The sequence below is a fragment of the Ixodes scapularis genome, unplaced genomic scaffold (genome assembly GCF_016920785.2).
Source record: "Ixodes scapularis isolate PalLabHiFi unplaced genomic scaffold, ASM1692078v2 PGA_scaffold8__174_contigs__length_109621045, whole genome shotgun sequence".
Taxonomy (NCBI): domain Eukaryota; kingdom Metazoa; phylum Arthropoda; class Arachnida; order Ixodida; family Ixodidae; genus Ixodes; species Ixodes scapularis.
Window position 1 is genome coordinate 87409395 of NW_024609883.1, and position 25578 is coordinate 87434972.

The 25578-nt window shown below is 46.7% G+C and overlaps 1 pseudogene; it reads right to left on the minus strand.

The window, feature by feature from the left end:
* Positions 1-22779: 22779 nt before the first annotated feature.
* LOC120843174 lies at positions 22780-24716 on the minus strand (annotated as a pseudogene).
* Between the last annotated feature and the right edge of the window lie 862 nt (positions 24717-25578).

Sequence of the window (25578 nt, forward strand, 5' to 3'; positions counted from 1 at the left end):
TAGACCCTGTCAGGCAACATTTCATGGGCGCCGGCATCTTGACGTGACGTGACCCTGCCGTCATAGCCGACCTTCAGTTTCTCGCCGTTCCCCCGCGTTGTGTGCTGCGCAAGCCACTACCGGAGCTTCGTTCTCGTGTTCTTTTACGTTCCGCGTTGAAATTGTAGGTCGTTTTGATATTTCAGGCTTTCATTTAATCATTTGATATCTATATTTCAACACAGCCTCTTGTATTTTCGTATTTATGAAATGGAATCGGACAGCGAATGGATCGACGATAAAAGTTTATGGCTTCCGAGACCGTATAAGTTTATCCCATTCTAACGTGTTTCTCACTAATAAAGGGCAGTCTACACCATTGCGACATATGTCAATTTCAACTGACGCAGTAAGGCTATCCAGTCGTCCAGTCGTGCTTCTCGCTGCATGTGCGCGCTCGTTTCCGTAAAGTCGACCCGCATGTAAGCGATTTAGCGTGCGACGAGACGAGCGGTGACGACAACGACAAGAGTCAGCGACGAGCGACAGAGATTTCTTACTGCCGCCCGTCGCGTTGCTTGGTTTTGGGTTGCTAGAAAACGTCGCTCACCGTCCTGGTCGCTTGCTCCCGTCGCTTCCATGCGGTTTGCCTCGTCGCGCGACAGACCGAGCGACAGCGGAGCGGGTCACCGTCGCTTGTCTCGTTGCTCGCCAAATCGCTTGCATGCAGTTTGTACTTAATATCGAGGCGCCAATGGTTAAACGTTGTGTGCTTGGAAATTAATTTAGTATAAACCGCGTGTAAGCGATTTGGCGTGTGACGAGATAAACGACGGCGACCCGCTTCGCTGTCGCTCGGTTAGTCGCACGGCGAGGCAAACCACATGGAAGCGACGGAGCAAGCGGCCAAGACGGTGAGCGACGTTTTCTAGAAATCCCAAAATCAAGCGATGCGACGGGCGGCAGTGAAAAATCTCCGTCGCTCGTCTCGTCGCACGCTGAATCGCTATGCGGGTCGGCTTTACAGAAACGAGCGCATACATGCAGTGAGAAGCACGACTGCAATAGCCTTACTGTGTCAATTGAAATTCACATATATCGCAAGAGTGTTGACTGCCTTTTATTAGCGACAAAAACGTAAGAATGGGATGAACTTACATGGTCATTGAAGCCTCATAATCTTGCATCGTCGAACCATACGCTGTCCGATTCCATTCCATAAATAAGAAAGTACAAAAGGTATGTCGAAATATAGATATGAAATGATTAAATGAAAGTTCTAAATATTGAAAATACCTAAATAAAATGCAAGATTTCAACGCGGAACGTAAAAGAAGACAAAAACGAAGCTCTGGTAGTGGCTTGTGCAGCACACAATGCGGAGCAACGGCGAGAAACTGAAGGTCGGCTATGGCGGGCCGGAAAGTGCGCGGAGGGCGCGCCGACTGGTGGCAGCTCGAGTAACGGACTCGCTGAAAGCGTCTAGACTTGGTTCCTTGAGTACCACCTTTTATTCCTCGTTTCACATTCTCTTGTACCACTCACTTAAGGATCAGATCGTCGATATTATTGCTCTATAAAAACCGCTGGTGACGTTACCCAGTCCCCGAATCTAGTCAACGTAACAAAATGAACTGGTGGGCTAGTTGCTTAAACATTTTGCACACAAAGAACGTTAAGGACGAGGACTAGTACAAATAGAAGTGAGCTCAAACAGCGCGAGCCCTGTCCACTTCCTACTAGTCCACGGCCTCAGCGCTGTTTGCGCCCACGACATAGTCGCCGGCAGGATAAGAACGACAAAAAGGTTCCCAAGTTGTACCGCCTCTGGCGTGAGAATCCTACCGTCGACAACGCATCTCCTTCTCGTGGGCCTCGATCATGCACGTGCAGTCAAAGCGCGACAGAAGGCAAAGTGCGCGTGCTGGGAGTTGGGCTTCCGAAAGGAGACGCCCCCCCCCCCCCCCCCCCCTTGAAATCCTCTCAAAGAGTACGGTGTCGTTCATTGCAACCCCCCCCCCCCCCCCCCTGTCAAAGCGGACACGTATTCGTATCGAGATCGAGTTTATTATGAATCTGAATTAGCTCACTTCATGTAACTGGCCGATGGTAGGCCAAATGGAGTTTGTCAGCTTGCTATAGCATCCGATTCCGAAATACACTTGCAGAGAGGACGAACAAAATTTTTAATAGCCCTCCACAAAACCGGTAGACTTGGATTTGCCTCCTCGCTATATAAGTAATTGCTATAAACTCTAAACATTATTTGCTTAGCATGTTTTTTTGTTTTTTTTTGTCTTTCCAGAACCTAGAAAAGCAAGCGAAGGCTCTGCAATAATTCAACTGACCGACGGAATACCAAGCCATCGCAACTGTCTCAAGCTGCAGTGCTACGCTTCACCATATTCAAAACTGATTTCGTAATTAAAATACTTGAACATTTTTACGCTTTAAAAACTTTGTATTAAACACTATCGTCCCTCGTTATATTCAAGACATGTACTCGATGATGCAATCCACATGGGTCAGGGTGACGGCAACAAATTGTTGGATACACCAGGTATTTCCACTTCGTCGTGTCATCAATCATATTGAGAGAACGCAGTGCGTTCGTTGGGCACATCCACTGCGTGAACATTTAACCCAGCATTGTTGTCAATCTGTCAATCCCGAGTGGTCGGTTCTGCTTAGGCACTTGCAAAAGGCGGGAGGCGTTCATGGGCCTCCGATTGTTTATGTGGTGTTGCTTAAAAATAAACTCTGCTTCATTTTTGGTTTAAAAAAAAAATGCAGTCCTTTTTAGCATTACCTAGGAAGACCACACGTCACATATTACGACGTAGTTCTGTCTAAATGTTTCTTAAACGGTCCGGCAAACTGTGCAACTCGCCACATTGTCGAAATCGGCTGACTCGGGCAGTTGAATTGAAGCGCAGCCAACAGCGCAGTCAAGGCTACGACGTGAGCGAAGCCAACATTGATCTAAACGTCATTACCATCGCCCACCCTTTTGCTTGTTTTCACTTCTTTGAGCAAGCGTAGTGGGAGACGTCAGCAACATTTCCTCTCGGCGCTCAGTGGTGTCCACGTGATCTGCGTAACGCGCCTGCGCAGCGCCAGTCTCGGGAGTACGTAAGAGTGGGCAGTTGGTGATTCATCTTGAGGTTACAGCGCACAAGGCAAGGACAAAACGAGAGACACCCAAAGAGGCAAACACAAGCCCTTGTATTTGTCTCCTTGTGTGTCTCTTGTTTTGTCCTTGTTGTGTTTGTCTCTTTGTGTGCCTCTCGTTTTGTCCTTGTCTTGTGCGCTGTAACCTCAGGCTTCTCGGGAGCCATCCGGCCGCCCCGTCGTGGTCCCGCCGTTACCGCCGTCCCACGGGTCACCACCGCCGTCGTCGTCTCACCGTTTGCGATTACTGTCTCTCGGAGTTTCGTACACACTACAGACGCTAGATGCGCAGACTTGTACCGCAGTTATGCAGACGTTGTCGAATGTCGTAGACACCAAAACGTGGTTAAGAGTGCGGAGCAGACGACGCTTGCGCCTGGCACACGCCCGCACCAATCCCGCCCGTCGTTGTATAGAAGATCACGTGACATCCCGTACCACGTGACATTAAGTTTCTTGGCGGCCCGAGGTTATTGTTGCCGGACGAAGTCGACGTTTTGATTTCGATTTCTACTCGATTAGATGTAAAACAAAATTTAAAAATATATATCCCATTTTTCGCGAAGCAAATCACGTAGTATGTTTTACTACAGCTTTTTAATACGAAATCGTTCATTATCCCTAAATCGCCTGAATTGAGCGGAGTTACTTTTTAGAGGCCAAACACACATGGGAAAACCCAACGAAAAATACAATCAAAATTGGATCCTGCCAAAAATCGGATCCCGCCTGATGCTGCCAAGGGCAGCACCAGGGCAGCAAATTGAGTACCTTGTCAACACGTTTTGGGGCTGTAACGCATTGCAGAAAACCAAAAGTGAAATAAAAAATCAGAGCAGACTGATCAAACGTATTGCACGAGCCAGCGACCCACTCTGAACCGCGGAAGTAAACATCACCTCCAGTAATGATTACATCATCATCAGAACTCGACACAAGTCGCTTACACTTAGCTTCATCGCCTTCTGCTCCGATACTGAACGCTGTGTCTGTAACGACCCTGGACCAACAAAAAATAAAAAAAAGTGATTGCTTTTATTGTACACTAGCGACGAATGTCGAAAGAAAGGTAGACTTTTCGACAAAAAATTTAGCCTGTGGTCGATCACGGAACACTGAGAGGGTACCAAAACCTTTCTCTACACCAAAATGCCTGGTAAACCAAAACCCTATCTCAGGAATCAAAACTACATGTTATGCTATTGTAGCCATACCATTAAAGTGAGTTTATAGGTAATGATTTGGGTGAATTCCCCAAAAGGGGAAAAGATATACGCAAGAGTAAATTGACTTTTACCTGAAAAGGAGCGCACCTCCTGACTTCAAGATGACTGGTGGCTGTTGAAAGAATCCACCGGGTTGGAAGCTCGATCCCGGAGCCTCTTCAAGACTAGCGAACTGCTCTGCATACCTTACTGAGCTGACGACGAGTTAGCCGTCAGTATAGCAAGGAGATGTTAGCATTTGTCACGAGTCTTAGTCGCTCACATCCCAATGGTGAATCTTCAAAATATTAAGTTTTAGGGATTCAAGGAAGCTTAATTTCAGTTGGAAGGCAATTTTATTTTTGCAAAGAATGAATTTCTGAGCACTTGATCTGGGACGTAGCTGTCAAGAAATCCGCTCTGCGATATTTTTCAACAACCCCACATTTGCTTAAAGATAAAAAAAACACACACACACACACAAAGAATTTAACGCAAAAGCCAGAAAAACGCCATGCTATCAACGACTCCAATGTAGGCTTGAGTAGTGGTCCATTTCGATTCGGTCTCCGGGTGAACCAGACGGTCGTGCTTTTTCCTTTTATCAGATCTGCCGGTTGAAAAACAACTTTTGTACCGCACGAATTTTTCATGACAGTGCGTAGTAATTGTCATTTGAGTCTCTCGTAAAAGGGCAAATTAATATAGACGGGCGAAGAATCTTTAATGCCAGGACACAAGTAACGTTGATTTTTTGATTAAAGGAGAGCTTTGAGTAAGTTCCAACATAAAGCTATAAAATACCAAAATAAAATAGGGTCATTAAAACAACTTTACTGGAGAAAACCGCTTAACGAAGAAGCATCTACGCCTTTTAACTCCCTTTATCCATTAGAAATCGTTCCAAGAAAAAAGCGGAACCCACCGAAAATAGCTTATCTCATAGCCCGCTCTGTTTGGTTGCCTCTAAAACCGCATCAAAGTGCACGTATTCAGAAGAGTCACATTCAAACCACCTTGCGCGCACTCGAATTTAGCCACTAACAAGAAATGCTGTCGCCTAAAAGAAGTCTTAAACGATCCTAAAAAGCTCCATAAAAAAGACCGCAGTCAGCTCGTCTTTACACATCTAAGAGCATGTTTTCTTTAGGATTCAGAAACACAGGCACCTGAATATTTATGTTTCAATGGCCGTGAACTGGTATTTTTCTCCCTAAAGATGATCGTTAGAAGCGGGCACCGCCTTATGAATACTACTCAGGCAAACCGCCCATGTCAAATTAATGGCCAAAATTTCCTTTCAAACATAGCGCCGAGGCTTTTGATATTTTTCCTTCTTCCTTCAGACATTAAAGACGTGCTTCCCCTCAATTTATAAACGATGGGCCCTCGTTTAATCGGGGTCTTTAACTGCTTGAATGACCAGCTCGTATCACTTAAATTCGACTTTTAATAATTATATTTTACGTCGGATCGGATGTATATTTTGTGTTGTTACGCAGCTGACACGTTGCCACAAGCCTTCAATGAGCGGTTTGCGCAGGACCGACTGCCTTATTTCCCAACCAAACAAATTTCTACCGAGCATGTGGAAGTTTTCCGACACCTTCCTAAGACGTTGTTCAATTGTGCTGATGTTTATGGTAGCCGCTGAAACACTTATACTGGAAGGACGAAACGGTGAGTTTCATAAAAACAAAATAATTATAGAGTCGCTGGCAGTTTACAAGAAAGGCAGGGTGCGTCTTAACACGTCAAGGCTTCTAGCTTCCTGATCGGTTGTTTGGTACCATTGTCGGCTAAAGTCGCAATCTCATTGGCCGTGGAGCGATAATGAGATGCTTGGAACGCGTGACGCCCTGCGCTTCTTATGTTGACATTCACTATAATAACCGAAACGCATATTTCCATTTGAAAATGCCATGCAAGGTAAGTCTGCGTTTGGCGTTTCCTCACAATCCCCTACAGAATTACATGTTAAGTCAGTTGATTCGATTGTCATTGTGCTGTAATAAAAGGAAGGGCGGATGTCAGAAAGGTAAAGTTACTGTTTTATTAGCTCGGTCATTGTTCTCGTCTGTTGAATATTTATCCTTCTTTAACTATTGCCGAACGCCAAAAAACGCCAGATCCTGCACAATGAGCATACGACGCTTTCAATCGCTCCGATCGGAGGAGAGACAGAGAGACTAAGTGAGTCAGTAGACACAGAGGCAGCACGCCTTTTCCATGTTCTCCCCGGTTTGCAGACTGTTTTTTTTTTGTCTACGGCGTATTAGCACCACAACAGCGGCTTAATGAGATTTCGTCCCCACCAAAGCCGCCACGTATCTAGCGCTCCAGTCGAGGCATGCTTTACTACCGACGAGTCAATTTCAAGACCGAGCACCGAGGCCTGTTCTATCACTCTGCAAAGGGTCGGTACACAAAAGATAAACATCGTTCGGCTCGCACATTCCGTCAAGTGCAAGGAACGTACGATAGCACTTGATGGGCATTTTACTGTGCAGCATTTTGAAATGCATCCTCGCCTCACACGTTATTATACTACTACACAGCTCATACCTCACACGCAACCTCAACTTCTTCACAGCGCATTAGGACAAAGGGGGGGGGGGGGGGGAGGGTGTTATGGTTGGTTTTAACTCTAGTCTAGACGCAATCGACACTATGAGGTAATATGACCAAGCAAACAGCGTCACAAGCTCAAGTCATTGGGCCTTTTTTTGTGTATGATTGGTTCAGCGGTGATGAACACGTACAGAAACATGTCGGACTGTATGATTTTGTGCCCGTGACTTTGTCTTATCGTTCCATCAGTTTGGAGCGTCGGCTGCATCGGGTGCAGGGTGAAACAAAGTATGGCAAATATTTTATAACGGGAGTACACTCTACTACGCTCATTCGCATTAGACGGGGCTGTTACAGCACCGAATTTTTCCCTAGCGATCTGGACATATCGCGTCCTAGAGAACGCTGTCGCGCTTTCGTGCTGCGTCGAGGCCGCCGTTGGTTCTAAGAAACTTATTACTGCTTGTTGGTTCTAAGAAACTTATTAAAAATAAGTTTCTCAAGTACAGTTCTAAAGTTCAAGCTCATTTATACAAGTACTGGCTTCCTTCGCCTTTCCCTAGGTCAAGTTATCGCATGACCTCGAGAATACTGTGGCTCCGTATATTTTTGAACACAGCAGTCAGGAAGTTTGACGCACGACATCAATTTCTAAAAGAAGGAGTGGAGTTCGTCTAGGTAGTTTAAGATAGTTTAAGTAAACAGTGCGGAAAAACGGAGGATTAGAAAATAAAGCACACAAACAAAGCGCTGACTCGCAACTAAAATTTTTACTTCTGGCATGAAACACAAACTAAGCAAAAGAGGGAAAAAATAAAAGCAAATCAATCGACCCAATAAAACACCCTTTAGACAAGCTTCACCTCGTCACACGCCAAGGTCACTGCCGGGGCATTAAGACACATGCTTTCTCTATAACTAAAAATACTGAAGAAAAAAAAAACAATTCATCAATTTCTTTTCTTATTTTAGCTTTAAGTAACAGGGATGATCAAGGGGATCGCAGCACTGGCATAGCCTGGGAATTAGGCACAGCAGTGTTGATGCCCGTGGGCAGCAAGACGGTGAGCTTTCTCGACGAGGTTCTTGGCACTAAGGGAGAAAATGTTCGTGGCATTCAAGAAGGGAGTACTGTGACGTGGAAATCGCTCTACGACCGGTGTCAAGCTGTGGTTGACCAGTGTGTATTCTTGAGTGATTTCGGAGCGAAAGTACGTCGCCTAATAGCCGACCACTTCTCCACTCCCTTTCTCGCGTCAAAGATGAGGAGAAGATGGAAACGGCCAACGTCGAGTGCCAGGAACGATACAAAGTTCCACCTGCCCAAAGAAAGTTTTCGAAGTACTTTTACGTCGAGGAAGATCTGAGGATGTATTACTATTGCTACCGTGGCAAGGCAAGGAGAAGGATTTGCAAGGAGGAGCCCTGGGACCCTGTGTGCCGAGTGAGTTATCAATTTAAACAGTTGGAAAGGAACAAAAAGGACCAGGACAACACCATTTCAAATTCCTGGCATCGCCCTTAGTGTTCCTTGTCTCTGTCCTTCTCCTCTCTGTTCCTCGTCTCTGGGTTTTTCATTATGAATGTGAACCAGCTCGCCTGCGTTTTACTCTAATTTTATTAAACAGTTGGCATGCTATAACTACAGGTTCCGCGCTTTGGGTGAATATCAATAAACCTGGTAAGTTAACTGCCGAAGTCGTTTTATCCACTTCGTGATAATCCGAAAGCCCTGTGTTGAAGCTGTAATTAAACAACAACAAAAAGACTATGCTTCGCGGGAAGGGGACGTTCTTTACAGCCTCACTTTACGTCCACTCGGAAGACAGCCGGCACTGCATGGTTCGTAAAGCGGCTCTTTTTTTTTTCGTTTTGGTAATTACACTTATCGGCCTCCAGTGCTGCACATGGGCGCTACGAAAAGGGGCTTGATAGTACTTGTCTCTGGGTAGTACAAACTTGAGTGTCTTAAGACCCGTTCACAGTCTTGCAGCCAAGTACGACCGAAAGACGAGCCCTGTTGAAACCTCTTAAACACTTCTTAGGGCGAGAGAACACTCTAACCGCTCATTCACACTGGAAGCGGATCCGCGTTCGCAAGGCGGTTGCGAACGCGGTTGTATAAAGATCCAGTACAATTGCACGCGCACTTGATGTCATCGAGTGTGCGTGCAATCGTACTGGATCTTTATGCAACCGCTTTCGCAACCGCTTTGCGAACGCGGATCCGCTTCCAGTGTGAATGAGCGGTAACACTTTGGCGCTATCTATGCGGTGATTAGGGCACTGCATTTCACAAGAGCGAGGGTTTTGAGGGATTGCCGAGGTCACATATGCGTAATACCTATGAGAAAGGGTCGTTGATAACGTTGACAAAAGTTTGTCGAGCCAGGAAAGAAAGGATAATGCGCGAGAGAACTAGAAGATATGCCGGACCGCCAAGTTTACACTGCTACTCAATAGATGGCGCCAGTAAAATATATTAAGATGTTCCCAGGCACCCGGTTCTAAGAGGTCGCAAGTGTGTGAACGGGCCTTCAGACTGTCACGTATGTAGAAGCGTGACCGCTCTGGTGTAAAACGCGATCACTAAAAGAAATGATACCTTGCAATAAACAAGACTTCTGCGAGCGCCATCGAACGTCGTCGAAGCACAGGTCAAAGCTGAGACCATGGCTTCATCTGTACCCACAAAGCCTGGCAGTTCAACGAAGGAGGTATAAAGTGCCCGGTCGCAGATTTGGAGCTCGAGGATATGGTAGCACACGGCATCAAGAAGCCATTTCTCGCGGAACCTGGACGTCAGCGCACAAATTTTGCAGCGACAAGGACCCAAAACACACTTGTTCGCTCGGGAGAAGCGTGTTTCGGCGTCTCGCCGCAGCAGGGCGCCAGTCACGAGGCTCTTCTCTCATGCATTGTCAGCTCTCCACCTTTTCCATTTCGGTGGCCGCTTTTCGTGGCGATCTGCCAGTGTTTGTCAGTATTGGGGAGGAGGACTGACCGTGACGCCCCAAGCGGTTAACTTATCAACTACACGGATGGGGACAACAAATACAATGACTAAGCGCTCGGCCTACATAACCGAACGCGGCGTCAGCGTTCGACTGAAGTTCGTGTTCTCCGGCGAGGGGGAGGAGGGGCTCCTTTGTTTCCACAACGGCCTGCATGAACAATGCAGCATGCACGATCCCAGCTTCGCACAAAAGCCGAAGTGGGTCAAGCTCGCATTCTCTGAGGATAGATCCGGCACTTAACGTCGCTTCGTCGATTGTTAGTATTTTTACATTAAACTGTGCCCCGCGCTCTATTGTAGAAGATGACATGCCCATAAGGCCTGCTGGCATGTGCACAGGCCTTGTGTTGAGTAAACACCGAGCGTGGGGAAAACAAAAGGGTCAGAGCGCCCCCTATAGTTCGATCTCCTCCCCAATAGAGGAGTCTATGCTGAGACGCTAAAAGCGTGAGGCAAAAGAGACGCCATTTCAAGCGTTCCAAAGAAGAACAAAAAGCGTCCGAACGCCAGATGTTTTGACGTCAACACCAAGAGGTAAAAGACGCGCACTCTAATAGTGGTGGTATGAATATGGCACATTCGATTATCCTGCGGCGTTGACTATAGTCGATTTCGGACGTCGAAAGGTGTTTTCCCGTTCTTCAGCAGTACGCAGAAAGGAGAAACAAATTTTAAGCCATTCCACTCTGGGAAGGTAAATGACCAGCGAAGCTGTTTAGCACACGACGCAGACGCGCCCCGATGTGCCGGAGGAAACTAGACACACGTGACGCGACCGCCACCTGCCAGAAAGCAGAAGCGAGCAACGAACCGCCCCCCCTCCGCCCCCCCCCCCCCCCCCCCCGCCGCCCCCCCCCCCCCCCCCCCCTTCCCCCCCGCTAGGCACGGAAGCGCTTGGAACGACTACAAAGATAGGGCGGTACGAGCGTAGCCATGGCCGACGTGAGATCGCCTAAATATGGCGATAACTTACTGTGCGTGCTCTAAGCATCCTAGAAATCCATAAATCATGACGATACGTGGCCGGTTTCCCTAGAAAAAAAAAAGTAATCAAAGATCGATCACACCGCGGCTATCGCCGTGTGTTCGAGTACCAGAAAAGCGTGCAGAGGGTAACTGCTGGTAATCAAAACTCCAAGGTTGTTTCGAGAGTTGGAGCAATGAGGTCACCAAAGGGAAGAGACATTGGACGCTTGGATCGACCCAACTGATAACGAACAATGGTCGAAGCGGAAAGGTCGTTTAGGGATAGAGTTAACTGGGAAAAGATGAAATGATAAGGTCGTTTTGAACCAGGTCGAAACGGGAAGGTACAAAGGGGAAGGTTGAAATGGGAACAGGTCGAAACGGGAAACACTCGTTCCGGCAGCCAGGACAACGTGTCACCAATGAAAACGCTACATTTCGTTGAGACTGCACACGCGGTTTATTATAAAATGTTTCGGATTTGTAGATAATAAAAGCAAATAAGAGTAGTAAAAAAATGTTAATTTTTCGCGGAGACCCCACAAAAAAAGAATACAACATAACGTTTCGCTAACTGGATTATGGAACAGGAAATCTAACTTGATCTTGCTGGAAACCGAGAATTCAGTTCGCAGACAGTTAAGACCCGTTCACATTTTTGTGACCGAGCAAGACCGAGAAAGACCAGATCGATTTTTATGCCCCTTGCGATGTCTCAGGACCAGCTCCGCTGCAGCGCCTCCGGTCCTAAGACGTCGCAAAAGGCTTAAAACTCTCTCGGGCTTACACAGTCGCATACATGTGAACGGTGCTTTATACAGTTTTTTTCGGTAGGGGAGGGAACGTAACACTACAATAAAATAATTGCGGCAAAGACAACGCACCATGCTGTTTTTTTTTCTTTGTTTTTTTCTGGGGGGGGGGGGGGGGGGAGGGGGGGGGAAGTGATGTGTTTCGTTGTCAGCTCACGAGCGCCTTGCTTGCTGGGTTTAATCGTAGTCCGGGTTCTATGGGCAACGATCCGCACGAACATTCCAGATGTCACTCCGTGGTTCAAAGGATGCATTCAAAAGCGGCGATATCTACGTGCTTGAGGAAAAGCCGGGGTAGGGCGCGCCTTTTCTACGACCGAACGACCCTTACCCGAATGCGAGCGATGAATGGTTAGCGGCGCCCAGTGCGGAGGCTGGCGTCGCCTCCGTGTGGCACTTCGGCCGCTCTTTTGGGAACCTAATTTCGGTACCTCGACTTCTCACTGATTAAATTTTACAGAGTAGCGCGGTGTAGAATTCAGTTGTATAAAACTTAAAAGCTGCCAGGCACGTTTGAACAGCGGGGAACACATCTCTAATTGAAATGTGTGAGCTAAGGTTAATATAACAAAAGTTAATTAGTTGATTTTAGGAATATAATCTTCTAAGTACCTCATTACGCTTGAAGCCTAACCTTTCCAGTGATCAATAACGTTTTTTGCGTTTTTTTTTTCACAAATATAATTTTTTTTTTTATTTTAAAGTTTTCTCGTTGTTTAAATTTTTCTCTTTCGTGGATCAAACACACGGTATACAAAAGAACAGAAATATAGCATAAATTCAAAATAATGCATGTAATAAGCTCTTTTATTTTCTTAGTATTTCCAGAGTCTGATCGATGAGCAAAAGGGGTGACACCAACCTAACCAACGGGAAAAAACAAGAAGAAGCAGCATTTATATATATATATATATATATATATATATATATATATATATATATATTCCTCAATGTTGTATGAATAAATAGACTACCAATATATGTTTCTCTGGCGTGCGTTTATTACGTTTTACAGCGGAACTGTTAAGGGCTAGTTTCTCCAGTCTCCTGTCCGTGTACAAATAAATCTCGACACAACCCTCTGAACAGCTGCCGCCATCTATGAGCCACTGCGGCAACAAGACAATCGGTTTGACGGTTGTCTAATTGCTGCCGCGTCTCAAAGATGGCGGCTCATAGTACAGCTGCTCTACTCTTCCTTCTTCACCAGAGTAAAAAGGCTGCAAGTTTTTTTTTAGGTCCAAGTAATAAAATTACCTGGCTTAGATATTCGGTCAAAGAAAACGAAGCCGGTAGTAAAACGCAGTTCCTACTACGCATCCTCCGTTCCTATGCTGTGGATGGCGAGGGGAGTGAGGAGAGTGTTATCGCACACCGCCTATCCTCTCATTTCCAAAATTCGCGTAGCATGTCATTGCTTGGCGCTCAGTCATGTCGAACCAAAGCTGTGTTCCACTCCTGACACTTTCACTCGTGGCCTTGCTACGATGCGATCAACACGAACACGAGCAAGCAAGGCCCGTGTAGGGTTCGAAACATACCTTTGGCGCATTTTTCCAAATCACGGGAGGGTATAGTACTGTAGGATATGGTGCGTCCCGAGAATCCTGGTTTTGCCCGACTTCTAATGAGATCGCAGCAAGGACCGATTAGAACACCAATGAACCAATTAGAGAGCGAGAAGAGCGAAAGAAATGAGTCAAGCCTGCATTTCGTTAGATGTCAGGGACTGTGGAAAAGGGGAAAAGCAAGAAAGAAACAACAAAAACAAAATCACAAAAAATACTTTCAACAAGTTTCAATATCATTAATTTATCTTCGTTCTTCATCGGCGGGGTAAGCAACAGTGCTGATAATTGACCCACAATTCCAAGTGCTCTAAATGAATGATATTTCAGACATACATTCATAAATGACAAGTGGTAGTCCATTCTTATGAGTGAAACATCGGCAAACCCAAAGATAAGTACTTTTTTTTGAGCCTGCTACCAATCCCCGAGGTTGCATGAAGGAATAATCGAAATCGCGGTTAACGCATCTTGGTCTTATGGCGACGCTTTGTAAATTTCGTTTGTGTTTTCGTAAACAACAACAGAAACCACAACAAACTGTATTGCGCCTATCTACCTGTTATTTTCTTACAGAAGTACTCGGGCAGTGGTAAAGGTGTTGTATGTTACAATATTCAAGGTAACGCGATTCCGAGAAACGAGCCTGGTTTTCTAACCCTAAAAATAAAAATCTAAAAAAAAAAGCGAGTTATGTGTTATGCTCGAGAGGGCTCTTTCATTTATTCTTGACTGACAAAGGGCAAAGCGGAGTAAAAAATGGCGTCTCAGGTAGCAGGGAGTTCTGGGCCGAAATTTGGCTTTTCTCTGGGAGTCTAGGGCCTTGAAAAGCCCGAAAAGGACAAAGTAGAGCCTAACCTGACCTTCCTTAGCAAGAGTCCGGGTAGTTTGGCGCTGATTCGCCAAACTAGTGCCAAACTTAGGCTTCACTGCCTGGTAGTTCGGCTGTCATCTGGTATCTTCGGGCCTAAATCGCCTAACAAATACCAAAGTTAGGCTTCACTATTTGATAGTTTGGCTGTCATCTGGCACCTTCGGGCAAAAATCGCCACACATGTGCCAGAGTTATGCGCACCGCTTTGTAGTTCGGCTGACATCTGGCATCTTTCAGTCAAAATCGGCAAACAAGTGCCAAAGTCGGGCTTCTCAGGTACCACACAGCTCTGCGCCGAAATTCGGCAAATGTCTGAGAGTATTGTGCCTTGAAAAACCCGAAGAAGTCAAAGTAGAGCTAAAATTTGGCCTCCTTTGATAAGATTCGGTGTATTTTGGCCCTATAATAGTGTCAATGTTAGGCTTCACTCTCTGGTAGTTCGGCTGTTATCTGTCCTATTTGGGCCAAAATCGCCAAACAAGCGCAGGAATCAGGCTTACCACCCGGCAGAGTTCGGCTACCATCTGGCATCTTTGGGCCAAAGTCGCCAAACAAATGCCAGAACTAAGCTTGCCGCCCTGCAGTTCGGCTGATGAGGTATTGAGGTACGCGGCTGGTCTGCAACTTACTTAAATGGCAATCAAGTTTTATTCTGCTCGCGACTTTAGAATTTATTTGGGTGTCTTTTGATTTCTATAGGCCAAAAGTGGGCTGAACGTTTTGTCGCGCCTGGACCAGGCTTTGCAAACGCAGATTTGGCCGGATTGTTGTATTCGTGCGCAGGTACGCACGCCAATATCGGGACCCGCAGTGAGACTGGTTCGAGGTTGCAGAAATTGCTGCCATCTAGCAAGCGCTGCACGACACTGATATGCGCACGTTTCCTTAACAGAGATCGTTATTAGGCGGCGCATTGCAAAAGCGAGCGTAGCTCTGTGCGTGTCTTGTATTGCGATTGAGCACTGTCAAATCCTAGCGATAACAAAAAAGCGAAAGCGACAGTGGCTCTGTGGTATTGCGCCCGCTTCACACACGGGGGAACTAAGACAGAATCCTGGCGGGGACGATTTTCTTATTTAAAGTTAATTTGAAGCATTTCCCCACCTGCTTTTGTGTCTTTGTGTGGCTGTCAGCGACGGCGACGGCCGCATTAAGCAAATAAGAAGGGTGGAGCGAAACGCGTGACCTCACTCCGTAGAACGCGTAGTACAAAAATGCTTGGACGAAAATTTGTCACGTGACTCTCTCTGTTGCGCTGATGGGACCTCTGGGACTGTTGTTTACGCCGTTCGCCAAGTTATAGAAACAGGCGGGCCACATAGGTCCGGTTTCCAAAATGGGCTCTTCAGTGTTCTGTTGTTTTCATGCGTTGCAGACGCTGCCGGGCTTTTTGGTAGTAAACGACCGGAATACGTCCACGCCAATTTTTCGGTAATTGCCATTTTTTTCGCCGGAGCCTGTGGAATTCTTGAGCTCTGTTTGTTGGACGCGCTTCGACAAAAACTGCTCCTCGCCCACGAAAAACGTCAGTTGAAGGTGCGCAACTTTCTTTCTCTACTGCGTTTTTAGGCTGCCCGAGTCGGATTACGCATCTATCAAGGATTACATGATATCACTCTATTATTAAGAAGTACACAACAAGCATGCTTCTGCTAGTGGTTCTGCTTTCCTCTCAGTCTTCGCGGTTTTTTGTGCTTTAATTTATGAGTTTTCCCTTACAAAAAATTTATATCTGGCCAGATCTGAAGATTTCAGATATGGCCATATCAAAAATTGGCCACATATAACCTGATATGGTATATCTGCCAGATATAGCCTCATAACGCCAGATATAGCCTGATACCCCTGGCCAGATATGGAAATCCCAGATCTGGCTAAGTAAGGAAATTCCAGATCTGGCCAGGCATTTCAAAAGTACACAAGCCTGAAATCAGCACTTTATATCTTTTTATTGTCTACAATACTCCCAAGTGCCCCGGCCCGCACTCGAGGAGTTATGGAAGCGGTGGTCCTTAGTGATCGCTACTTTTGACCAATTCCATGATTACACAGTTTCGAGTGTAATTCGTAGTCACCGTGAACAAGCCTCCCATAGGGCTCAAGTACCTATCATATCACTTTTAAGTTTTTCGTCAATGGCAGCGTTCAGGATATTGTGCATTCTGCCCAAACGTCAACCAGGCTGAGCCGCCGAAATCTCTTACCATATTATCATTCTCGGGATTGTTGTTTTAGCAGGAATTACTTAAAAGCTGAGAAATCACAACAACCAAAACCGGGATTTAGCTTGGATTCCGCGGAGCTGTTTATGACATTTTTAGCGTTTCTAACTTAATATCAGCGTCTTTGAAGTTGTACGAGAATGATAATAATGTAAGAGATATGTCTGCGGCTCACCCAGGTTGAAGGTTGGACGGAATGCACAGTACTGACACTGGCGGGACATTTTAGAAGTGGTATGGCAGGTATTTGGGTTCTGTACGGCACGTGTTTAGGGTGACTCCGAATTACACTCAAATCTGTGTAACCATAGAATTGCTCAAAATTTTCGATCACTAGGCAGCTGAAGAAACACCGTCCCCATGATTCCCCGAGTACGGGCCGAGGCGCTTACGGGATTTAGCAAATTGTCTATTCGGGCGTAATGTTAACACTTTGAAATAATTAAGCTACATTGAAATCCTAGCGAAAACTAGCACAAATAATCTTAAACTTAAGCTTGTCGAAGCTGAAGTTTGGAATTATTTGTGCTAACATTTAGGTCGCGAACAATAAGTCATTCAGAGTTTTCTAACAAAGAATTTTTTTTACTTGTTTTAACTTTTTAATATATTGAAAACCGGCCGCCAGATAAGTCTGTATATACGCCAGATAAGTCTGTATATACGCCATATCAGGCTGTATATATCCCAGATAAGTCTGTATATACGCCAGATAAGTCTGTATGTACGCCATATCAGGCTGTATATACGCCAGATAAGTCTGTATATATGCCAGATAAGGCTGTATATAGGCCGTATAGAATCATATAATGTTTGATATGGCCAGATATGGCCCAGATATAAGATTTCCATACGGGTTGCTTGGCATGAAATCAGTGTTAGTTATATTTTATAATTTGCTTTTCATTTTACAGAGATGTATCACCTTCGTAAATATGTCGAGAATATGCTGTGTGTAATGATAATCATTTAACTAAACTTCTAGGAGTGTTAAAAAATATAGTTCGTCCTTGCATGTTATTTATATGCGACAAATGATATGCAACGTCTTATAAAACACAGAGTTGTACGACGTCCGGCCAATACGGAGCTGACGTATCGTAGAATATTTACACGATATTGGGCGAACATTAGACCGGAGCAAAACGACTCTACGGTATTACCTACCGGATATCAAACGGTGGTGCAAAACTAGACATTTGAGCGATATTGGAACCAACTTTCAGCCGGTACTGGCACTACACTGCCAAGGATAGCCATGCTTCTTGGGAACGGAGATGATGAGGTGTGACCATAGTGTTTTCAACGCTTATTTAATTTAAATTTCTTCTGGAGCACGTGAAAGAGTACTTCTCTGGCACACCAGGGAAATTTCAAACTTCGGCAGTCGTCTGGGCTTTCTCTTTGGCACTTTTGGCACTTTTTTGACACTCAAGATGCAAGCCAGAGAAGAGCCACACTTTGCCGTGCCCCGAACCTCCAAATTCGGATTTACCTCTGCAGTTATGGCTCAAGTCTGTCACTTACTTTGGCATAACTGTGGCAAACCAGTGAAAAGCCAAACTTTGGTATTTCTGAAATACCAAAATTAAGCGTTGCTTCGGCAGTTAGGGCTTCAGTATGGAATTTACTTCGGCGCTCCTGTGGCGAAGGAGACGAACGCCGATCTTTGGCATGTCCGCAATACCCAAATTAGGCGTTGCTCTGGCAGTTATGGCTCAAATGCAGCACTTCGGCACTCCTGTGGCGGACCAGATAAAGCCAAACGTTGGCATGCCCTAGCTAGGATCGCCCAACTAGGGCTATAGTTAGGTAACGTACTTTGGCACTGATGAACGCCATGGAGCAAGACCTTACTGTGCCGAAGTTGGGCCCTTACGTTTTCCAGACCTTTGCCCAAGTTGGGCATTTTTGTGGCATGCTACCTAGGATCCTAAGAATTTTTTCCCATACAAGCATTTTGCTTGAGCGCCTAGTTCGCCGACATCATTCAGGTCTTTGTGCTTCCTAATTTATGTTTTATTTTAGTTTCATATTTCTAGATACCTGCAGGACTAGTGGTCATAGCAAAGTGAGGAAAAAAGCATTAGAGTAAAATGTATTGGGAAAATGGAAACAGAACAATGACTACATGCAAATATGTGTATACCCAAAAAAAAAGGAGATACACACAAAAAAACACTACAAGATCACAAAAATGAAAGCCGTTTACAAATCCCTGTAATGCTGAATTGGAGCGCAGCTCTTGAGGAGGAGTAGGGAAGCCTACTGAGGGGGGTCACGTGACCCAAAGGGGGTCACGCGACTTCGGAGTGGTCACATGACCTCGGGTTGGCCACGTGACCTCGAGGTGGTCACGTGACCTCGGGGTGGTCACGTGACTTGGGGAGTCTCGTGACTGGCTGTCATGTGACCTTGGGGGAGGGGTTACTATACCTCGGGGGTCACGTGACTTGCGGAGTCACGTGACTTTGGGTGTCACGTCCTTGGGGGTCACGTGACCCTGGGGGAGGGGTCACGTGACCTCGGGGGGGTCACGTGCCTTTGGGTGTCGCGTGACCTTGGGGGTCACGTGACCCTGGGGAGGGGTCACGTGACCTTAGGGTGACCTTGTGGTGACCTCGGAATGACCTTGGGGGTCACGTGACCTTGGGATGACCTTGGTTACGCCGACGCCGACGGCGACGCCAATCAAGCCGGGAACGGGCCCCTAAGAGCTGAGCTCTAAAAGAATTAAGAAACTGGAGATAATTAAAAAAAAAATCATTGTAGTCGTATTTACAAATTCGAAGGGTAAATATCGAGTTCCAATGCCTTATTGTTTAAACAAACCATGAATTCTTAAATAAGTCGTAGATAAACGAGTATTGTTTGACTTTAAATGGATGATCGAACCTAGGGTTTAGATAGGTGGGAAGAGAAAGATAAAACAAGACACTCATACCAGTTTGGCGAAAATATATATTATAAAACTTCTTGGCGCAACGCTTTGCTGTTAGTTTTTAAGTTTTCCCAAGCCAAGCTGCTCTTCATTTGAGTCACACTTATACCACAAACGTAATTTTCCAGACACAAATGAGCACCCTATTTTAGATTTTTAAATTTTGCTACTTAGATATTCTGGTAATGGGTCCGACATAGCACACACATACTCAATGACTGGCCGAACATGGTCAAATGAGCAGCGTTTCTTTCGTTGCGAGGTGCTTGCTTTAAATATCCTTGTAGGAAATTAAACGTCATGCTCGCCCTACTAACGATTTGGTTGACGTGTACGTCCCACGAACAGGTACTTGGAAAACAACACACCTTATATTTACCTTCAGACTTCTCAGGGACTAGCTCGTTCTTAAAGGGACCATGAAACGATTTTGAAGTCAAGTTTCATCCACCGATTGTCGCAAAAAGTGTGAAAAGAAACAGAAAAACACAAAAATAGGGCGGCGAAAAATTCTTCGCTATAAAAGTTTAAAAAAAAACTAGGCTTTTTCGCGCCTTCTTTTCTTCGAAAGCTCTCTGCCTTTTCACTGCGATGCATCCGCTGAACCGCAGCACGTCAGCTGAATCCACGTCGCCTATTGGGTAAGAGCCTACCTTACCAGCACAGCGATCATAAACAATAAATAGCCGGCGAATGTTTTGCAAACGATTTGTTAAGTAATATTCAGATCCACATTTTGTAGCATAATTAGAAATGTGAAGAAAATTGCCAAAATTGATAATGCTGAGAGCCAAGCGCCGTCTATCGTCTGGTAAACGAAGCAAGAAGAAGACCCTACTACGCAAGCGTCGCTCAGTTACTTGGTCGCGATGACCAACGAACGTTTATTTTTCTACGTGCTCTTCTCGCGCGTCCCGACTTCAAGCAGCAAGAAAAAAGTAAAACGTACTTGAAACAGACCACGACGAACAAGAACGCTGGATCCACAAACACCCGAAAAAAGCTACAACGGCCACGAATCCACCGACCCCGGCCAAGCAAACTCGGCAGAATATAGGCCTAGCAGGCAATCCGACTCAGCGCAGCGTTGCTTCAACGGTATTTGGCCAAGACCGTCTGCCCACGACCGGCTGGTGTGCTGAATGGAATATGCCAGCGCGACCCTTGTGGACCCTTCCGAGGCAGTGGTGACGAACACTGTCGTCGAAAAGGGACTCTCGTCGATTCCATCTTCTTGTTTTGTGTGATATAGAGCTCAAATAAACGCCGTATTAATGGCCTTCGTAACACGGTATGTACACTTTGTTATTAGTATGCCATTTTTATTCTGACATGGCTGTACGTCACTGTCGAGCTATAACAGTTCGTGGGAGCTACGTGCAGTGCCGGTCCAACCTTCCTTTGCCGAGTCTCACGTCAGTATCGAGTTGCGATTGTAAAAGATAGGTCCTGAAGCGCTTACCAACAGCGCGAATACAGCACTTCCATCAACGCGGGAGTCCGCTCTGAGTGTGAACAGGTATTTACGTGGCTCTTGCTGAAACTTTCGTAGTTCAAACGTATTTCTTTTTAACGTCGGCTCGCGCCTGCATCTTCGAGGCCGCGAAAATCGCCGCGGCAATTTGTTTCCATCTACGTCGCTTTGCAAACGACAGACACGGCCCGCCTTTTACCAACAATAACAGTTGCGTTAACTTTTGGAGTCTTCACCGGAAGACTCGCCGCACTTCCCAATAGGCATACCGGCGTATAGGACTAGTCCCATGCTGTCGCTGTAGCGCAACATATCTCATTGGGTTTCGCCGAGCTGCGATGTGTCCATGGCTATCGCGGCGATGAGAGGCGCCGATTCAGAAAATACGCCGGTGACATCAGCGCCATCAGCGCAGTAAACCCTATCGGCGCACCCCAACTCGCCGCCGCTAACGCACCCATTCTCCCACTGCCGAGAGAACTTCCGGTTCCTGTGCCAGAGTACGTCACGACCGTCAAAATTACGTCGCAACTTGTTTTGCGGTCAGTTGGAGAGAAAGAAAATGTCGATATTTCATTAATTTTTTATGTCGAAGTTATTAAACCGAGACGAAAACGGATGCCTGTTCGGCATCCGGTGAACGTTGAAGGTTTAATGTAAAAGTCATTTGGAAAAAGTAAAAAGGGCACTTCATGGTCCCTTTAAGAGGAAATCTAGGAGAGACACGTTTCTGTCCTCAGGAAAAGCGTAAATGAACACATTTTTTTGCGAGTAAAGCTATACACACTACGTAGTGCCCTTGGGTCGGAAATGGCTATAAGCACTACGCGGAGAGCGCATGCCCTTTGGGTCACCCTTTCGATCGGCGCGTGTATCACTGAGGAGCTCGTTAACACAGCCCCCCGCCTGCGTTCACGCCGACAGTATGCGGCTGCTAATTAAAAAAACTTCACCAGTACACGCCGCTTCGCTGCGTCCAGCCGGCAACCCAAGCCCCGCTGTCACCGATCGCAACTCCGGAAAGGGAGTCTCATACCATTTAGTTCTGCAAAGTTTAGTCGACAACATTCGTCCTTTCTTTTCAGCGCTGTTTATTGTAAAAACAAAATGTTGTAAATATCGCCAAATGCCTCGACAAAAAACAAAGAAAAAAAAAAGGATGCCCACCGCGGATCGAAACCGCATCCACTTGCGTATGAAGCCGACACCTTACCACCACGCCATGCCACCGCTTAGAAAACTCGTTTCAAGCATTCGTTTTATAGGAGTTTCGCGTAGTGCGTATAGTCATTTCCGGCCGAAGTGCATTACGGAGTGCGTATGGCTTTACTTTTTTTCACGGTAAAAACAAGTCCCCAGAGAGTACTCCATTGCTCCATTTTCGAGAGGTCGGATTCCAGACAGTGTGCGCCCTGGTCAGAACAAATGCTTTGTACAGTACCCAATCATCAGCATACAACATGACTCTAGAGGAGATTCGCTTTGTAGTATCGTTTATAAATAACAGAAAGAGAGACGTACCCAGCACTGACCCTAGGGTACTTCCGATGTGATATCCTTGTACCTGGATATGACGCCGTTTAACACTACACATTGTATTCTGTTATTAAGATACTCTTGAGTCCATAAAACCATCGAGCGCCCAATACCAAGAGATTTTAGTTAGCTGATTTTTCCGTCGTGGTATCCTGAATCAAACGCTTTTTATATCAAAAATAAGCAGTAGCCTTGCTCTTTGCTGTGTATGGCTCTAGTCAAATCGTAGAAAATTCAACTAACTTGGTTTCACAAGAATATTCTTTCCTGAACCGTGCTGGGCGCAGACTAAGGCCTTATGAGAGAGAGAGAGAGAGAACAACTCTAATGAAAATGCCTGCAGAATCGGTTAGGCTCCCTCCGCGCAGGGAGGACGAACTTTCACCGCGACGCGGCCACTACGTCAGTCTCGTGCATTCTGCTCCTCGAGGTCTTGCTTCCTCGCTACTTCCGCGGGTCCGAGAGGGCCGCCGCTTCCTTCCTGGGGGTGCTGCTCCCCTTCTCCCCGGTTTCGCTCGGTCGCTGCCTCTCTAGAGGTGCCGAGACCTTCTGGACGGCCTTGAGTTGTGTCTTTTGATCGTAGCTCCTCGTTGCAGCCTCTAGCTGCGGCGGGATCGTCGTCTTCTCGCTGGCTTCTCGCGGATTTACGCTACAGTCCCAAAGAATGTGAGCCGCGGTAGCTCTCTCCTTCGCGCACAGTCTACACACGTCACTCGCGTACACACTCGGACACACGTGCTTTGCTAGCACCGGGGTGAGCAGGGACCCAGTCTGTAATTGTCTAACACTGCCTCTTTCCTGGTAAGCCCTGGATGAGGTGGCGGTATAGTCTGTCGTTTAGTCTGTACCACTTCACTATTTCGTTGAAGGAGGTCATCTTGTCCTTGGCACTGTACCGCGACCAACACTCCGAGTCGGCCGTGTTTGCAGCTCCGCGGTTGGTTAGTCCTCGCGCGGCCGCGTTGGCCGTCTCGTTGTGGTTCGCGTTCCCGCGTTCCGACACGTCACTGCCCATGTGGACCGGAAACCACTTGATCGCCACAGCACTTTTGCGTCCGATGTCTGCGGCCTTGCGTAGTAGGCGCGCGGCCTCACTACATGCCCTACCCTTAGCGTAGTTCTTCATTGCCGTTCTAGAGTCGCACAACACTGTAGTGCATCCGGGGTCGGAGACGGCCAAGGCGATGGCCACCTCTTCCGCCCGGTGCGCTTCTCGAGTCCGGACGCTCGCCGCGGTTTTCGTTGCACCCGTCAATGCCCCGAGGTCCACCGCCGCGTATGCGTCGCTGCTCCCTCGATGCTCCGCCGCGTCCACGTAGACGGCCCCTTCCTCTCTGGCGTGGAGGTCCACGAGAGCCCTGGCCCTCGCCAACCTTCGCTCCTTGTTGTGCTAACCGGTATAGGTACGCTGGTCTGCTGCTCGCCTTCCCTCGGCTCGAGGCCAAGGTCCCGCAAAATCTGTCTTGCGGTTCTCGTTTCAGTGAGACGCTCGAGTTGCGCCGTTCTCTGTACCTCGGCTATTTCATCCAGCGTGTTGTGGACTCCCAATGCCATGAAGTTTTCGGTGCTCGTGCTCCCGAGAAGACCGAGTGCCGCCTTATTCGTCTTGCGTATGGTGGCGTCTATCTTGCTACGTTCACTTGGCCTCCAGTTGTGGAAGGCGGCCATGTAAGTTATGTGGCTGACTGCGAAGAATTGAACGAGCCTGGTCAGGCTCTCCTCTTTCATCCCCGCTCTTCTGTTGGACACCCTCTTGATGAGTCTCATTGCCGCGGCCGCTTTGCCCGCGAGCTTGTTCACCGTTTCACCGTTGACTCGGTTTCGCTCGATGAGCAGCCCGAGCATTCGAATCTTCTCGACCTCCGGTATTTCTTGTCGTCCTGCCGTCTTCACCATGATCTTGGGACGCTCGTACTTGACTTCCATATTCTTACTTTTCCTGCCCGCTCCTTTCGGTGGAATCACTAGTACACTCTTAACGGCGTACCCTCTATGGCTACCTATAGACGGATGCAACTTCTATTTTAGAAGTTACGAAGTCGTTTTTAAAGGTTTCATACATTTTCCGTTGCCTTAGAGGTTAAAACGGCGATTCTTTTTTTTTGTCTAGGATCACGTTTAGTGGTTACGCTGCGACTCTTGTGTTGTAACCTCTAAAATGTAACGTTGGACAAGAACGGGTAACCTTTACAGGATCGAAAGGATTGTTTACTTTTGTTTCCTCCCAAAAAGAGAACTTAGAAAGGGAAAGAGGAAGGGAGGGGCCGACACGAGTGAGAGAGGAGGCATAATAAGAGGAGGAGTGAACCCAACCTTTTTAGTTCAACGAATTCCGAAACCATGGAAACGTAACCTCACGTGACCAGATTCCTTGGCGCCATCACTGCCTTCACCGCCGACACTTCGCTTTTGGAGGTATCGCGGTTGTGGCCGCGCGCGGCTGTCTTGCATAGTTTCGGATCGGAACTCGTCGTCGCTGCTGTTTCATCTGGATTACTCTAAAACGACAAATCTTCACAAGGTATGCTTCGCGTTTAGCTAGTGAGAAAAATGTTATACTCGACGCAGGATTGAATCTGCATCACAGCTTCGCTTCGAGTTTCTATACCGAATGTTCTTTATATCCAGCTTGGTTCCGAGTCCGAGTTGAGGTTCCAAAGGCAAGTGTCTGCTCTCGTGGACGTCGGGATCAATCCAGTCAACACCTTTTCGGACATGCACGGAAAACGCTGTACCTTCTCACATTGAGCGACACCTGAAGCAAGCTGGAGCGAAGTACCTCTTGACCAACCAGGTACGAAACGTTTCAATATTAACTTCGTGAATTTTCTGGTGTGAGATTTCCTTTAAAACGTTTGATACTTCTGATATATATGATTTATGTAAGTCGAGGTACAAAATCCGCATATTGTCAGACGAATACTGATAAACGATCAGCACACCAATCATATGAAAAATTTCACAAGCTTGGTGAGTTAATTTCTTCTTTGTCTGTTCATACCCCAGGCAGAGGTGCCAGACAGGCCCACTTCGTCGGTCCATCACATATATGCAACAGCTGAGAAGACTGTGATTTACGGCCGAAAACCAGAAGAACGTGTTCCACTCAGTGAAAGCCTTCGTAATCGCGCCATCAACGAGGTTACTCGAGGTCTACACTTCGTCTTCGCTTACCTCGACAATATTTTGGTCGCCAGCGCGTCAGAGTCCGAGCACGAAGAACATCTGCGCGCTCTTTTCACC